We start from the raw sequence: 17,259 nt of genomic DNA, 5'->3' as shown, positions 1-17,259 counted from the left end.
ATATCCCCCCTCCCCCATATCCCCCCCCTCCCCTATATCCCCCCTACCCCATATCCCCCCCTACCCCATATCCCCCCTCCCCCATATCCCCCTCCCCAATATCCCCCCTCCCCCATATCCCCCCTCCCCCATATCCCCCCTCCCCCATATCTCCCCTCCCCCATATCCCCCCTCCCCATATCCCCCCTCCCCCATATCCCCCCTCCCCCATATCCCCCCTCCCCATATCCCCCATATCCCCCTCCCCATATCCCCCCTCCCCATATCCCCCCTCCCCCATATCCCCCCTCCCCCATATCCCCCCTCCATATCCCCCCTCACCCATATCCCCCCTCCCCCATATCCCCCCCTCCCCCATATCCCCAAGTGAATCCAGCCATAACCTTAACCTCTGCAATGCACGCGCAACCGATGGCGCGCATTCATATACCTGCCTAACAGTGTTGCCTTTTACCCCTGACACCCCCACCCCCACAGTTTAAGCGCGCACACAACAATAGGGGGCATGTGAGGACTGGAGGAGGCCCCGCTGATGAGAGGCCACTGACCGTACACGAGGAAAGGGCCCTGGAACTGGCTGGCGGACCTGAGGACCGGGAGGTTGCTGATGCAGAGGTCGGGGGCGTACTAGCGAGTGAGCCACCGACAGCCCGTCCCCATATCCCCCCTCCCCTATATCCCCCTCCCCCATATCACCTGATCACTGCCTGATGTCTAACCATGCATGCTTCATTGTGTTGCAGGACCAAACGTCCAGGCACCCATCCCCGCAGATGCAGACCGCCCGCAGGATGCCCCTCGGAGGCCACGGGAGACGGAGAGACCCGGACCCTCCAGCATGCGACGCCCGCAGGATGCCCCTCGGAGGCCACGAGAGACGGAGAGACCCGCACCTTCCAGCATGCGACGCCCGCAGGATGCCCCTCGGAGGCCATGGGAGACGGAGAGACCCGCACCCTCCAGCATGCGACGCCCGCAGGATGCCCCTCGGAGGCCACGGGGGACGGAGAGACCTGGAGCAACAGGGAGACGACACCCCCGTCACGTGCGGGAGCGACCACCCAGCGACGAGGGGGGTAGCCACAGGCCCCCGTCACATCCGAGCCAGGACACCACTACCCAGGACACCACTACCCAGGACACCACTACCCAGGACACCACTACCCGGGACACCACTACCCGGGACAGCACTGCCCAGGACACCCCTACCCGGGACAGCACTACCCAGGAAGACGAAATACCGGACAGTGACTCAGAGTGGATGGGTGGAGACGAACCCCCACCCTAAAGTGCCATGGACTCAGAGTGGGACGAAGAGCACGACACAACGCCACTGCTGTCACCAACACCCTCCACCATCGCAGAAACACTCACCTCGGTTGGGCACTTTAGTGATGAGGCGTCTGTACACTCACTGGTGCGCACAACACAGCCGTCCCGGTACAGCAGGTAGAGGTAGGAGCAGCAGAGGGGCCGGGCGGTCGGAGGGCAGCCCAGCCCAAGCTAACATCTGCCGCCCAGATGGATCCCGGGTTCCTGGAGTTACCACACCCACACATAGATCCGATGCAACCACCGACCCGGAGACGAGCGAAGAGGGTGACGGGCGGCTTGCGGCGGCTGCAGTCGCAGGTGGACGAGTCCACCCGCGTTCAGGAGCTGGGAGTGGTGCCGGTCATGCGTGCCACCCAAGCTGACACCGCACGGGTGGCGTCCGCGGTGGAGGCAATGGGTGCGACGGTGTCAGACATGGGGAACGGTTTGCGAGGCCTGGGGCTTTCCGTGCAGGCGGCGTCTGCGGCCCAGGAAATGGCTGCCCTCTCACAGGAGGCCATGAGCCAGTGCCAGCGCCAGATGGCAGAGGCGCTCAACGCCATAGCCCAGTCTCTGCAGGCCATGGCCCAGTCTCAGCAGGCCATGGCCCAGTCTCAGCAGGCCATGGCCCAGTCTCTGCAGGCCATGGCCCAGTCTCAGCAGGCCATCGCTGAGGGCATCGGCGCCAGTGGCCATGTGCGAGCCGGCGTCGCACTGTCACAGACAGGGTTTGCCAACCCCCTGGGCTCCATGGCTGCAATCCTGCAGACCCCTGTCGATACCAGCACGGGCCTCCAGGACTGGCAGCGCCAGATGTCGGGGGGGCGTCGGATGGCCAGTCCGTTCGCATCCCCCACCCATGTAGAGGCCTGGGGGCCATCGGGCACCCCGAGGGAGGAGGAGGTGGTGTGGTCCGTCCCGGCTCCCCCTGTAGGGGAGGTCCCGGTACACCGCGACACCTCGGACTCCCCCCCCCTTCCGTCCCAGGTGCACCGGGTGGGCAACAGGTAGGACAGGCTGGCAGCTCGCCATCCCAGTCGCCTGGGCCACAGCCTGGCCTATCTAGGCCAGGACGCCCCAGGAAACGGCCGCCAAAGGGATCCAGTGTCAGAGGGCAGGAATCACAGGAGTCCACCTCCAGTTCTGCTGTACCGTCTGGGGAACCACGTAGATGTAGTCAAAGGGCCCGTAAGGCCAAACAATTAGACACTGAGTAAGTTGGCACGGGTGCAGGGCACAGATGAGTTTTAGGGGCTAGGGCACATGCATGAACTCCTTTGGTTATTAAAGTCAATGTTACACCTACAGAAGCTGCCTTTGTGCTCTGTCCAAAGCGTGTGGGGGTGTCATGTACGTTGAGCGCAAGTGTGTGCGTGACGGGTGGTCTTACCTCAGCCCCAGGTGAGTCTGCCCCCTTCCCCCTGGGCCGCCATCAACATCCCCCGGGCAGAGGACGGGACCGTGCGCTGCAGTGTCACAGCCGCATGCAGGGATGGTCCGGGTGGATGGTGGTACTGTGGCCATGGGTCAGACATAGTCCAACGATGTAGAGCCAGGAGCTCACCGCAGGGCGGGTTGTCATCATCCTCCATGGCCTGCAATAGACACGCGTCCACCCGCAACTGTGTGAGCCCGCCCGTTGTGCCGCAGGTGGATCGGCAATGGGGGGGTGGTGGTGTGCATGCGGGTGGGGTGGGTGGGGTTGGGGAGGGGTGTGAGGGTGCTGGGTGGGTAGATGGGTGGGGGGTGTGTGTGGTCGGCTGTTGCCATGGTGTGCGGTCTGTGGCCATACTACCCAATTCCCACGCCCATCTAGTCAGTGAAGCTGGCGGCTATCAGTCTGTCCCGTGCCCGCTGGGCCAGCCGGTAACAGTGGACAGCCACCCGCCTGTGTCTACCCTGTCTGCCCTGACCATTACCCCCATCCCCCTCATCTGGGGAGGACTGCGCCTCTTCCTGCTGCTCCTCCACTCCGCCCTCCTCTGCCTGCGGCACATCGCCCCTCTGCTGGGCTATGTTGTGCAGGACGCAGCACACCACAATGATGCGGCCGACCCTATCTGACCGATACTGGAGGGCGCCCCCAGAGAGGTCCAGGCACCTGAAACGCATCTTCAGCACGCCAAAGCACCTCTCTATCACTCGCCTTGTCGCTACATGGGCATCATTGTAGCGGTTCTCCGCCTCATTGCGTGGCCTCCGTATAGGCGTCATCAGCCACGATCGCAATGGGTAGCCCCTGTCGCCCAGCAACCAGCCCCTCAGCCGGGGATGGCGTCCCTCGTACATGCCGGGGATGGATGACCGCGACAACACATATGAGTCGTGTACACTGCCTGGGTGACGGGCGCAGACATGCAGGATCATCATGCGGTGGTCGCAGACCACCTGTATGTTCATCGAATAGGTCCCCTTCCTATTAGTGAACACGGCCCTGTTATCTGCAGGTGGCCGCACGACGACGTGCATTCCATCGATCGCGCCCTGGACCATGGGGAACCCGGCCACGGCAGAGAAGCCCACGGCTCGGGCATCTTGGCTGGCCCGGTCCACGGGGAAGTGGATGTAGCGGTGCGCCATGGCATATAGGGCATCTGTCGCTGCCCGGATGCACCGATGCACCGATGTCTGCGATATGCCGGACAGGTCCCCACTCGGTGCCTGGAATGACCCCATTGCATAAAAGTTCAGGGCCACCGTAACCTTGACGGACACGGGGAGCGGGTGTCCCCCACCAGTGCCACGCGGTGACAGGTGTGCCAGCAGGTGGCAGATGTGTGCCACGGTTTCCCGCCTCATCCGGAGTCTCCTCCTGCATTCCCGGTCCGTGAGGTCCTGGTATGACTGCCGGGGCCGGTACACACGGGGCGCCCTCGGGTGCCTCCGTTGCCGTGGGGCCGCGACGACCTCCTCCCCCTCCTCGTCCTGTCGGTCAGGTGTCCCTCCAGCCTGGGCGGCTGCCGCCTGTCCCTCTGCGGCAGCCTGCGCCGCCTCTCTGGCACGCTCCTCCTCCTCCGCCTCATCCAGGGCAACATAGACATGAGCGGCTGCCGCCACGGCGGCCAACATCGCTGGATGACGGGAAAACATGACGGCCTGGTTGGGGGGGGGGGGAACGACGACATGTCATCATTGCCCATATCCCCTCCTCCCCCCAGCCAGGTGGCATGGACCGCATGGGTCCAACTGTTGGAGGCTGGCACCTGGCCAGGTGGACCAACTCACTTGCCCTCGCATCCCCCTCCCCGGCACGGACCCCCCCCCCAACCTCCACCCCGGCACGGACCCCCCCCCAACCTCCACCCCGCCACGGACCCCCCCCCAACCTCCACCCCGGCACGGACCCCCCATCCCCCTCCCCGGCACGGACCCCCCTCAACCTCCACCCCGACATGGAACCCCCATCCCCCTCCCCGGCACGGACCCCCCCCAACCTCCACCCCGGCACGGACCCCCCATCCCCCTCCCCGGCACGGACCCCCCCGCAACCTCCATCCCGGCATGGACCCCCCATCCCCCTCCCCGGCACGGACTCCCCCCCAACCTCCACCCCGGCACGGACCCCCCCCCAACCTCATCCGCGGCACGAACCACCCCCCCCCCCAACCTCCACTCCAGCACGGACCCCCCCCCAACCTCCACTCCGGCACGGACCCCCCATCCCCCTCCCCGGCACGGACCCCCCCAAACTCCACCCCGGCATGGACCCCCCTTCCCCCTCCCCGGCACGGACCCCCCCAACCTCCACCCCGGTACGGACCCCCCCCAACCTCCACCCCAGCACGGACCCCCCATCCCCCTCCCCAGCACGGACCCCCCCAAACTCCACCCCGGCATGGACCCCCCATCCCCCTCCCCGGCACGGACCCCCCCGCAACCTCCATCCCGGCATGGACCCCCCATCCCCCTCCCCGGCACGGACTCCCCCCCAACCTCCACCCCGGCACGGACCCCCCCCCCAACCTCATCCGCGGCACGAACCACCCCCCCCCCAACCTCCACCCCAGCACGGACCCCCCCCCAACCTCCACTCCGGCACGGACCCCCCATCCCCCTCCCCGGCACGGACCCCCCCAAACTCCACCCCGGCATGGACCCCCCTTCCCCCTCCCCGGCACGGACCCCCCCAACCTCCACCCCGGTACGGACCCCCCCCAACCTCCACCCCAGCACGGACCCCCCATCCCCCTCCCCGGCACGGACCCCCCCAACCTCCACCCCGGCATGGAGCCCCCATCCCCCTCCCCGGCACGGACCCCCCCCAACCTCCACCCTGGCACGGACCCCCCCATCCCCCTCCCCGGCACGGACCCCCCCAACCTCCACCCCGGCATGGACCCCCCATCCCCCTCCCCAGCACGGACCACCCCCCCCACCTCCACCCCAGCACGGACCCCCCCCAACCTCCACCCCGGCACAGACCCCCCCTCAACCTCCACCCCAGCACGGACCCCACATCCCCCTCCCCGGCACGGACCCCCCCCCAACCTCCACACCGGCACGGACCCCCCATCCCCCTCCCCGGCACGGACCCCCCCCAACCTCCACCCCGGCATGGACCCCCCATCCCCCTCCCCGGCACAGACCCCCCCCAACCTCCACCCCGGCATGGACCCCTCCCCCAACCTCCACCCCGGCACGGACCACCCCAACCTCCACCCCGACATGGACCCCTCCCCCAACCTCCACCCTGGCACGGACCCCCCATCCCCCTCCCCGGCACGGACCCCCCCCAACCTCCACCCCGGCATGGACCCCCATCCCCCTCCCCGGCACGGACCCCCCCACCCCCCTCCCCGGCACGGACCCCCCCCCCAACCTCCACCCCGGCACGGACCCCCCATCCCCCTCCCCGGCATGGACCCCCCCCAACCTCCACCCCGGCATGGACCCCCCATCCCCCTCCCCGGCACGGACCCCCCCCAACCTCCACCCCGGCACGGACCCCCCCCAACCTCCACCCCGGCAAGGACCGCCCATCCCCTTCCCCGGCACGGACCCCCCCCCCCAACCTCCACCCCGGCACGGACCCCTCATCCCCCTCCCCGGCACGGACCCCCCCCAACCTCCACCCCGGCACGGACCCCCATCCCCCTCCTCGGCACGGACCCCCCCCCCCCAACCTCCACCCCGGCATGGACCCCCCATCCCACTCCCCGGCACGGACCCCCCCCCAACCTCCACCCCGGCACGGACCCCCCCCCAACCTCCACCCCGGCACGGGCCCCCCATCCCCCTCCCCAGCACGGACCCCCTCCCGGCACTCCCCCGGAGCCCAGCCTACACTAACCACCCCGCCCCCCCCCCCCCCCCCCCCCCCCCCGCCGCATACACACACACACAACCCGAGACACACCTCTCCTCACGCATTCAGACTGCGGCCACGCCATCGCCTGCCCAGAGCCAACCCCCCAGGCCGTCACTCACCTCCACGCTGGTCGGCGTGAACCTGGAGCACAGGGTCACGCCGATGAAAAGGAGGTTTAACTTCGGCCCATCCGGAAGGGAGAATATCGGCAGGCCGAAAATCGGCTGCCTTGCGCAGACCCGTGACATTCTCCGACGGCAGCGGCGACATTAACGGCCCGCCGACTTTTCTCCCTTCGGAGACTTCGGCAACCGGCGGGGGCGGGATTCACGGCGGCCAACGGCCATTCTCCGACCCTCTGGGGGGTCGGAGAATGACGCCCAAGGTTCGGGATGGTTTCCAGTGCATTCTTAATGAATTCCATACTATCCCAATTGGGTGCATAAATATTAACCGATACCACCAGCGTCCCCGCCTAGACTGCGCTTACCATCACATACCACCTCTCCCCCAGATCCAGCACTTTGTTGGACACTGCAAAAGCCACCTTCTTGTTAAATACAATTGCAGCCCCTCTAGACTTTGAATCGAATCCTGAGTGGAATGTCTATCCAACCCATCCCTTCCTTAATCTCGTCTGTTTTTTACCCTCAAGTGTGTCTCCTGCAGGAAGTCCACGTCCTCTTTTAAGCTGTTCAAATGGGTAACCACCCGGAATCTTATAACCGGGCCATTCAGCCCCCACACGCTCCATGTCACTATCCTTACAGGGGGTCTAAGGACCCCCCGCTCCAGTATTAAGGTCCGCCATCCGAATCAAGCACAAAATTCGTACTAATTCCAGGCCCCTCTCTAGTTCAGGTCCACCCAAAATGGCCACCATCTCCATTTCAATCTACAATTAGTCACAAACAAAATCTGTGTCACCTGCACACTCCTCTTCCCACTTCCCCCTCCCTGACTCCCCCCACCCTCATCCACTTCCCCATATCCCCCATCTCCCGCTCGAACCTCTCACCCTACCAACCCCCCCCCCTCCAACCCTGCCTGACTGTACCGCCCCCCCCGGTTCCACCTGCAGCCCCCTCCCCCGCACTGCTTCTGTTTACTAGCATCCCTGCTAGCATGGTAACCCCCACCTGGAGATCCACACAAAGGGACCCACCCACAACACCCAAACTCCCAAACTATCCTTTCCCACCACTCCTCCTCATCAACCACCACACTTCGGAATAAAACCCTCTGTCCGAAGCCCCCCCCCCCCGCCCCCCCATCGCCAGCAGGAGAAAGAACCGACTTGGGACCTTCCCACCATCGACCATAACAAAAAGCCCAACTCATGCAGCAACATTCACACTGCAAAAACATCACATTTTATACATTCCCTACATTAGTCCTCCCTCAAACCATACTTCCTGACAAAGTCTGGCATGTCCAGATAATGGGCGCGATTCTCCGCTCCCGCGACTAAGTGCCCACGGTGTCGTGAACGCCGTCGAGGTTCACGACGGCGCGAAATGGCCCCGATCCCGACCGATTCAGGGCCCGAAAATGGGCTAGGATCGGGGCCGCGAGACACTCGGGGGGCGTGTCGTGAAAGCAGCGTCGTCAGCGCGTGCCAGGCATTGGCGCCGTGTAAAAGGCGTAACTGGTGCCAACCCGCGCAGGCGTGGTTGCCGTCCTCCCCGAGGCCGCCCCGCAAGAAGATGTTGGATGGATCTTGCGGGGCGCGGAGGAAAGGAGGTCCTCCTTCAGAGGGGCCGGCCCGCCGATCGGTGGGCACCGATCGTGGGCCAGATCCCTTTTGAGTCCTACCCCGGTGAAAGACCCCCCTCGCCCCCCCACAGGCCGCCCCCCCCCCCAGTGTTCCCGCGCTGTTCCCGCCGGCAGCGACCAGGTGTGGATGGCGCCGGCGGGAAGCCGTCGTTTTGGGCAGGCCGCTCGGCCCATTCGGGCCGGAGAATAGCGGGTGTAGCGGAAAACCGCCATTTTGGGTGTCCCGGGCGATTCTCCGGCCTGCGCCGTGCAGAACTCGACGGGGCCGTTTTCGCCGCTTGGGTGAATTGCGGGAGGGTGTCAGACCGGCGTCGCGGGGAAAAATGGCGCGCCAGGGAATTCTCCCAACCGGCGCGGGAGCGGAGAATCGCGCCCAATGCTCTTTGCCTTTGTATGTTACCCACAGTTTAGCCGGGTACAACATTCCGAAAGAGCACCGCCTTGGCCTTATTAAAGCCCAGCTCACTGCTTGTCCAGGTTGGACCCAATGTCCTGATAGATCCGTATCCGATCACCCTTCCAGCTACAATCCCATGTGGACTTTGCCCACCTCAAAATCTGCTCCTTCTCCTGAAACCTGTGCATCCAGGTGATCACTGCCCATGGCGGTTCTCCAGCTCTCGGCATCTGGCCCAGCGGCCGGTAGGCCTGATCTACATCTGGGTCTTCTCGAAGACCCCCTCCCCGACCAGCGTCCTCAACATCTTTGCTAAATTGTTAAATTTTGCCACCTGGATCTATTCACCTGGCTATCCCCTCTTGTCTTCCACAACTTATGGGCCTCCCCCAGCATTGCCACCTTCGCCTCCAAAGGCACGATCTGGTCACTGTGATCAGACAACGCCCCTGCACCTCTTGGATCGTTGCACCTTGTAACTCCATACTCTGCTCCACCCGTTCCAAAGTCCTGCGAGGGGGGGGGGGGGGGGGGCGGGTTACTGCTCCTTCGATTGCCTTGGACAGATCCTCCTGCATCTCCTGCCGATGCTTCTTAAATTCCCCTTGGATGAACTCCATCAACTGATCTACAGGCAGTGGGGCAGGTGACGATGGCACGGCAAGCTCCGCCTTACTCTCTGTTGCCACGTGGTCACCCACCTCTTGAGCCGAAGCTTTATGCGATTTAAGTTGGGTAACCGCCGACATTCCACATTGGAGGAGAAAGCTGCTCATTCCAGTTACTTTGCACTTTTCCCACCAAAACTTCCGTTAGCTGGGTAGAAAAGGCCAAAACCTGAGCCTTTAAGCAGGAATCACCTTGTGTGCGATCGATCAGCTCTGGGCCGTCCGCCAGAAGTCCGAGGTTAAATTATTGACCAGCCCACTGAGGAGCGCTTCCTTGTAAAATCATGAATTCATTTGATTCTATTTGTGAAAGAAAGGTACTTGAGCAAAATAGGCAGGAGAGAATGAAGGGGTGATTGTGTAAGTTGTCAAGACGAAGATCAGGATAAGATGGTAAATAACGTGGAGTCGCCAAAGTTTTTTACAAGCTGATCTTTAACAAGCTCTCTTGGTGCTCGTTCGATCTTGGTGTCCATGGGTGTGGGTTACTTGGAGCGTTGCCTATGGCAGCTGGCACTCATTTGGTGAGCTCAGGTCTCACCTGTGGCCCAACATCCTGACAAAATCCAACGTCTAAATTCCACTTGGGTGGAATTCGCATAGATTGAGTCATTTAGATGAAGCATTAAACCAAGACCCCGCCTGAAGTGCCATTTAGAGATCCCATGGCAGTATCCCTGATCTTCTGGTCAGTATATGTCCCTTATTCAACTTTAAAACAGATGCAAAGCAGATTATCCAGAACAAAGAACAAAGAAAATTACAGCACAGGAACAGGCCCTTCGGCCCTCCTAGCCTGCGCCGATCCAGATCCTTTATCTAAACCTGTCACCTATTTTCTAAGCATCTACTTGCCCGTTCATATATCTGTCTAGATGCATCTTAAATGATGCTATCGTGCCCGCCTCTACCACCTCCGCTGGCAAAGCGTTCCAGGCACCCACCACCATCTGCGTAAAAAACGTTCCACGCACATCTCCCTTAAACTTTCCCCCTCTCACCTTGAAATCGTGCCCCTTGTAAATTAACACCCCCACTCTTGGAAAAAGCTTGTTGCTATCCACCCTGTCCATACCTCTCATAATTTTGTAGACCTCAATCAGGTCCCACCTCAACCTCCGTCTTTCCAACGAAAATAATCCTAATCTACTCAACCTTTCTTCATAGCTAGCACCTCCATACCAGGCAACATCCTGGTGAACCTCCTCTGCACCCTCTCTAAAGCATAAGAACATAAGAACATAAGAACTAGGAACAGGAGTAGGCCATCTGGCCCCTCGAGCCTGCTCCGCCATTCAATGAGATCATGGCTGATCTTTGTGGACTCAGCTCCACTTTCCGGCCCGTACACCATATCCCCGAATCCCTTTATTCTTTAGAAAGGTATCTATCTTTTTCTTAAAAACGTTTAAAGAAGGAGCCTCAACTGCTTCACTGGGCAAGGAATTCCAGAGATTCACAACCCTTTGGGTGAAGAAGTTCCTCATAAACTTGGTCCTAAATCTACTTCCCCTTATTTTGAGGCTATGCCCCCTAGTTCTGCTTTCCCCGACCAGTGGAAACAACCTGCCCGCATCTATCCTATCTATTCCCTTCATAATCTTATATGTTTCTATAAGATCCCCCCTCATCCTTCTAAATTCCAACGAGTACAGTCCCAGTCTACTCAACCTCTCGTCATAATCTAATCCCCTCAACTCTGGGATCAACCTAGTGAATCTCCTCTGCACTCCCTCCAGTGCCAATATGTCCTTTCTCAGATAAGGAGACCAAAACTGAACACAATACTCCAGATGTGGCCTCACCAACACTTTATACAATTGCAGCATAACCTCCCTAGTCTTGAACTCCATCCCTCTAGCAATGAAAGACAAAACTCGATTAGCCTTCTTAATCACCTGTTGCACCTGCACACCAACTTTTTGCGACTCATGCACCAGCACACCCAGGTCCCTCTGCACAGCAGCATGTTTTAACATCTTACCGTCCTTCTGGTAATGTGGCGACCACATCCTTCTGGTAATGTGGCGACCACATCCTTCTGGTAACGTGGCGACCAGAACTGTATGCAGTATTCCAAATGTGGCCTAACCAAAGTCCTATACAACTGTAACATGACCTGCCGACTCTTGTACTCAATACCCCGTCCGATGAAGGCAAGCATGCTGCATGTCTTCTTGACCACTCTATCGACCTGCGTTGCCACCTTCAGGGTACAATGGACCTGAACACCCAGATCTCTCTGTACATCAATTTTCCCCAGGACACTTCCATTGACCATATAGTCCACTCTTGAATTAGATCTTCCAAAATGCATCACCTCGCATTTGTCTGGATTGAACTCCATCTGCCATTTCTCTGCCCAACTCTCCAATCTATTTATATTTTGCTGTATCTATGGTCATTTTCCCATTGCAATCTTTGGGCTGTGTGTAATTAGCTGCCACATTTTCTACATTACAACACTGACTGCACTTCAAAATCATTTGGAACCATAGAATTCCACAGTGCAGAAGGAGGCCATTTGGCCCATCGAGTCTGCACCGACCCACTGAAAAAGCACCCTATCTAGACCTACTCCTCCCCCTCTATCCCCATAACCCCACCTAACCTACACATCCTTGAACATAAAGGGACAATTTAGCATGGCCAATCCACCTAACCTGCACATCTTTGGACTGTGGGAGGAAAGCGGAGCACCCGGAGGAAACCCACGCAGACACGGGGAGAAAGCGTAGACAGTGACCCAAGGCCGGAACCGGACCCGGGGCGCTGGCGCTGTGAGGCAGCAGTGCTCACCACTGTGCCACCATGCCGCCCCATTCATTGGCTGTAAAGTTTTGGGATGTCCTGAGGTCACAAATGATGCTTTATAAATGAAAGTTCTTCATCGGCTGCTTCCCTTGCGGAACTTTATCCTAGTATGGGTTTGTGTTTTCAGGAAGATAAAGGGGAAGGACGTTTTCAGGAAAAAGGAAACTTTATGGGCATCTGCTGAATGTGAATGTGTCACAGCCACTGGCACAGTGACAGAGCAATGGAAAATCCCAAGCAGGCTGTTTCCTGACTGATGCTGTAACCTGAACTGTGATCGTGTGATGTTCGAACGGGGAATGTTGTTGGTGCGTGACAGAGAGGAGAATTATAAACGCTGAACAAATCATCTTCCTCTCCGTTACGAAAATCTCAAGCTGCCATAAATCACATGAGAATTTGCCATTCTTCAGATGGAGAGTTACAGATGCCCCGACATCCATGGTCTTTTCCTCGAGTGCAAAAGGGACACATTCCTGCAACATCGCACTTCTTATTATATACATTCGGAGGAGTGATTTCGCAGGATGCTTTTATCAACTACTCAGTGCAGCATTGAGTTTAATTATGGCATCTTTCTCTCCTTGTATGTAAATGACCTGCTGTTACCTCGGAACCACAATGCAAATGAGAGATGCGCTATCTTTCATAAATAAAAAGAGAAAGTGCTGGAAATGCTCAAGAGGTCTGGCAGCATCTGGGGACAGAGAAACAGAATTTCCGTTTCGCGTTGAAATCGACTCATTTTCAGAACTGTGTTATCTCTTGCTCAATTAAAGAAAAACACTGGAAAAAAATCCCAGCAAATTATTAAATACTGGTCGTATGAACCGTTAGATTTAAACTTAGAAACTACTACTTGAAGTATAAATGCATAAATACAAAATATGTCACTGTAGCACAGTGGTTAGCCAGGGACCCAGGTTCGATTCCCTGCTTTAGTCACTGTCTGTGCGGAGTCTGCACGTTCTCCTCGTGTCTGCGTGGGTTTCCTCCGGTTTCCTCCCACAAGTCCCGAAAGACGTGCTGTTAGGTGAATTGGTCATTCTGAATTCTCCCTCAGTGTACCCGAACAGGCGCTGGAGTGTGGCGATGAGGGGATTTTCACAGTAACTTCATTGCAGTGTTAATGTAAGCCTACTTGTGACACTAATAAAGATTATTATTACTATTGCTCCTGCATGACATGCTTTTGTCTGCCATTTTGAAAGAGATATTCACTTGTTTAAAATAAATGTTTGTTTATTAATACTGCAAACAATCACTTCCATTGGGCAGTTTTTAATGTTTGAAGTATTTCATTTTAGATCTATATAATTGTCAGAGTTTTATTGGGTAAATGTGTCGAAGGATATGGGACCAGAATGTGTAAATGGAGTTAAGATATAGATCAGCCATGGTCTAATTGATCAGTAGAACAGACTCGAGGGGCTGAATGGCCGACTTCTGTTCCTATGTACCACCCACCTAAACTATTGTGGCAACATAACCCATCAGAGGCAGGACCAACAGGATTTGGAAATGTCCCGGAAACCCTCACAGTCCCATCCAGGATGCAGCCAGCAATATGTGATACAGCAGCATCAAGTGGGACCCACCATGTTGTGCTCAAGTGGTGATTGTTGTGAGGGTCAATTGCCATGAGGCGAGCAGCTCGTTGAAGACTTAGTTCAGACAGGTCTGCATGGTCCTCAGCCGCCACACCCCACTCCACTCAGCCCCAACCCCACCTTTCCTCGACTAAACATCAATTTGCCACTCCAGTTTGCCACTGGGTGTGATTCCCAGCAATGCTATTAGTGGCGCAGGCACCCTCTCCCTATTAGTCAAATGACTGCCTTGGGATTTGGGGTCGGGGGGGGATGTGTATCAGGTATACTCCCCATCAAACTGGTACAACTTGAAACTGAAGGAAAGGAGCAAGAAAGAGAAATCAGCGTGGGAAATCAATACGTAGATCCTGATGCAATTATTGATTAGCTGATATATTAGCAATTGATTTCTAATAACCACAGTGTAATTCATTATTAAGTAGCCCAACATAGAACTGACTGAAGTTTACCCTCAGTGCTCATCAGTGAGAGACAGTAACTTATCCTTCCCATCTCAGCTCCAACAGCATGATTATTTCAGAAGGAAACCACCTCCACAATGTCTGTCTGCGAAGATATTTCTATCACTCAGAGTTGAGAAGGATGAATCATCTGCAGCATTTTGAAGATCAGAGGTTAATACTTTATAATCTGGGTCAATGAGGCAATGACATAGCTGTTGAATGATTTATTTAATAGAAGAAGTATGACCTTGATGCCTTGAATTACATTTTTTTGGTGCGACACGAAAGCCCAAGAGGCTATTCGATTACATCTGAACTGCAGTTACATCTTGTAGAAACAGGTTCACGTATGAAAGTAGCTTTGAAGAACTGTCTTTGTGCTTGTGAATAATAATTGACACACTATCAGTCCTTGGAAGGAGTAGCACATTTGGCACGTGTGACTCTGGAAGCTTGAGCTTGTTTATCGCTGCATAATTCTGGAAGTGGAACAGTCAGAGTTTTACTTTGGATTTGAAAAATGATGAGGAACACGTGGGTGATGTGACAATTATGGGGTTTACTTAAGAGTGGTCGCACTCGTGTTCACAAGACAACTAAAATGCATCATTGCACAAAGTATGCTAAAATGACAGAAAATAACCTAATTCTGTGTCCCGCAAGTGTCTACCGAGTTCTAGCGGAACAAAAATGTACTTCCTGCCTTCCCCTGGCCATATTTGCAAAATGGCAACAAGTCAAAATGATTCATTCTCGTCTTTTATTATTTTTCCAGGAGAAACACTTGCCTCTTTCACCCATTTACATGCAAAGGTATTCAGCAAAATATTTAGAACTTGTTCAGATTCTCTGCAACTTCTCCATCATCGGCTGTTTGGATGAAGGACGACAAATATGTCGATGTTAAGAACTTTGTTGTGGTGCTGCGGAAGGCTGTTGAAAAATTGTCTGATGACATCAATAGGTCTAAAGCCGTGTCTCCTTTCTGATACTTCAGCATATATCAACGCCTTGAAAATCTAATTCAGTTAGGCATTGGACTCACTCACCTCATGCGCGGCTTAGTCCTTCTTCTCTGTATGAGGCTCACTCTCACCACCGCTTAAGAACATAAAGGAGGGAACTGGAAAGGACCCACTGAGCTGCCACTGCTCCCATAGATCACACGCGTCTGTCTCAGATTCTATCCCGGTAACTTAATCTCCTGGGGTAAAGGACGGAGAAATGTTCTTCCTTACTCTTCCAATCAACAATGACATTTACTTGCCTTTATATAGTTCCTTTAACATAGTAAAATGCCCTAAAACATTTCACAGGAGTATTAGAAGCGAAAAGTATTGACATCAAACTGGAAAAATAAACATTGGGACAGGTCACCAAAATTTGGTTAAAGCTGCAGGTTATGAGGAGGGTTTTATAGGAAGAGGGAGATGTGTAGAGATAGATGGGGGAGCGGGGTGAGGTGGGGTGGGCGGAGAGGGGGAGCATTCCAGAGTTCAGAATCTAGACATCTGAAGACATGTCTGCCAAAGGTAGGACAAAGTAGGTTGAAGGTTCGGCCAAAATGGCAGATCTGTCCATCGTAAACCCTGGGTGGATATTTTGTATAGGTAACATGCCCAGCCTGCCAGATACTCAGAAAGCCTTGTATTCCATGAAGCACCTATAGCTTTGTCGATAATAACATCCAATTTTAATCCTCACTAGATAATAATAATCTTTATTATTGTCACAAGTAGGCTTACATTAACACTGCAATGAAGTTACTGTGAAAAGCCCCTGGTCGCCACACTCCAGCGCCTGTTCGGATACATGGAGGGAGAATTCAGAATGTCGAATTCACCTCACAACACGTTTTTGGGACTTGTGGGAGGAAACCGGAGCACCCGGAGGAAACCCACGCAGACACAGAGAAAACGTGCAGACTCCACACAGACTGTCACCCAAGCCGGGAATCGAACCTGGGACCCTGCCACCGTGAACATAGAACATAGAACATAGAACGATACAGCGCAGTACAGGCCCTACGGCCCACGATGTTGCACCGAAACAAAAGCCATCTAACCTACACTATGCCATTATCATCCATATGCTTATCCAATAAGCCATATGCTTATCCAATAATAAGCTGGAAGCAACAGTGCTAACCACTGTGCTACCCTGCCGCCGGTGGATAACGTTGTGAAGCGTTGCTCCAAGCACAAAGCATCATTAGCAGCAAGCATACCGACATAGATAGGACTGGAGCATCATAGGCAGGAGAATGGGAATGAGAAAAATATCAGCCATGATTGAATGGTGGAGCAGACTCGATGGGCCGAGTGGCCTAATTCTGCTCCTATGTTTTATGGTCTAATGGCTCTTGCATTGTGAAGTGTTAGCAAGTGTTACTGTTGGGAGCATTCCCTCACAAAACTATCACCTCCCACACCCCATTACCCTCCACCACAAATCCACAGCCATTCTTTTCTGAAGAAGTTCATTCATTCAAAATTAAAAGCAAAATACTGGAGATTTGAAATAAAACCAGGAAGTGCTGGAAAAACTCAGCAGGTCTGGCAGCATCTGTGGAGACTGAAACAGAGTTAATGGTTTGAATGCAATATGACCTGAAGAAGAATCCTATTGAACTTGGAGCAATAACTCTGTTTCTATCTCCAGTTGCTGCCAGACCTTCTTACTGTTTCCAGCACATCCTGCTTTCATTAATGAGGTTTATTAAGGACCTCAATGTTTTTCCATAATGCTTTATTTTTTTAAATTTCTATTTGCGTTATTTAGTGCTGTACCCATTGACTATGTTGTGTGATTCGACAAGAACAAAATCATTCTCTATGTCTCAGGTCTCTATTCTGTCTCCCTTCCCCATTAGTCCCTCAGAATAAATCTGTCAGATCTGCTTTCAACCACAACAGCTTCCATTTAC

At 55.8% G+C, this 17,259-nt stretch overlaps 1 protein-coding gene and 1 long non-coding RNA gene across 3 annotated transcripts in view; both read left to right on the top strand.

The window, feature by feature from the left end:
* LOC140425708 (uncharacterized) overlaps positions 1–13,411 on the top strand; it is a 30,885-nt gene extending 17,474 nt beyond the window's left edge. For both annotated transcript variants that reach the window (XR_011947938.1, XR_011947937.1), the window contains exon 3: positions 12,405–13,411. This is a non-coding gene — a long non-coding RNA (uncharacterized lncRNA). The remainder of the gene's footprint in view (positions 1–12,404) is intronic.
* LOC140424793 (uncharacterized) overlaps positions 1–17,259 on the top strand; it is a 455,234-nt gene that overhangs the window by 422,210 nt on the left and 15,765 nt on the right. The window lies entirely within an intron of this gene.

The sequence above is a fragment of the Scyliorhinus torazame genome, chromosome 6 (genome assembly GCF_047496885.1).
Source record: "Scyliorhinus torazame isolate Kashiwa2021f chromosome 6, sScyTor2.1, whole genome shotgun sequence".
Taxonomy (NCBI): Eukaryota; Metazoa; Chordata; class Chondrichthyes; order Carcharhiniformes; family Scyliorhinidae; genus Scyliorhinus; species Scyliorhinus torazame.
Note: the sequence above shows the minus strand (reverse complement) of the source record. Positions and strands in the feature narration are given on the sequence as shown.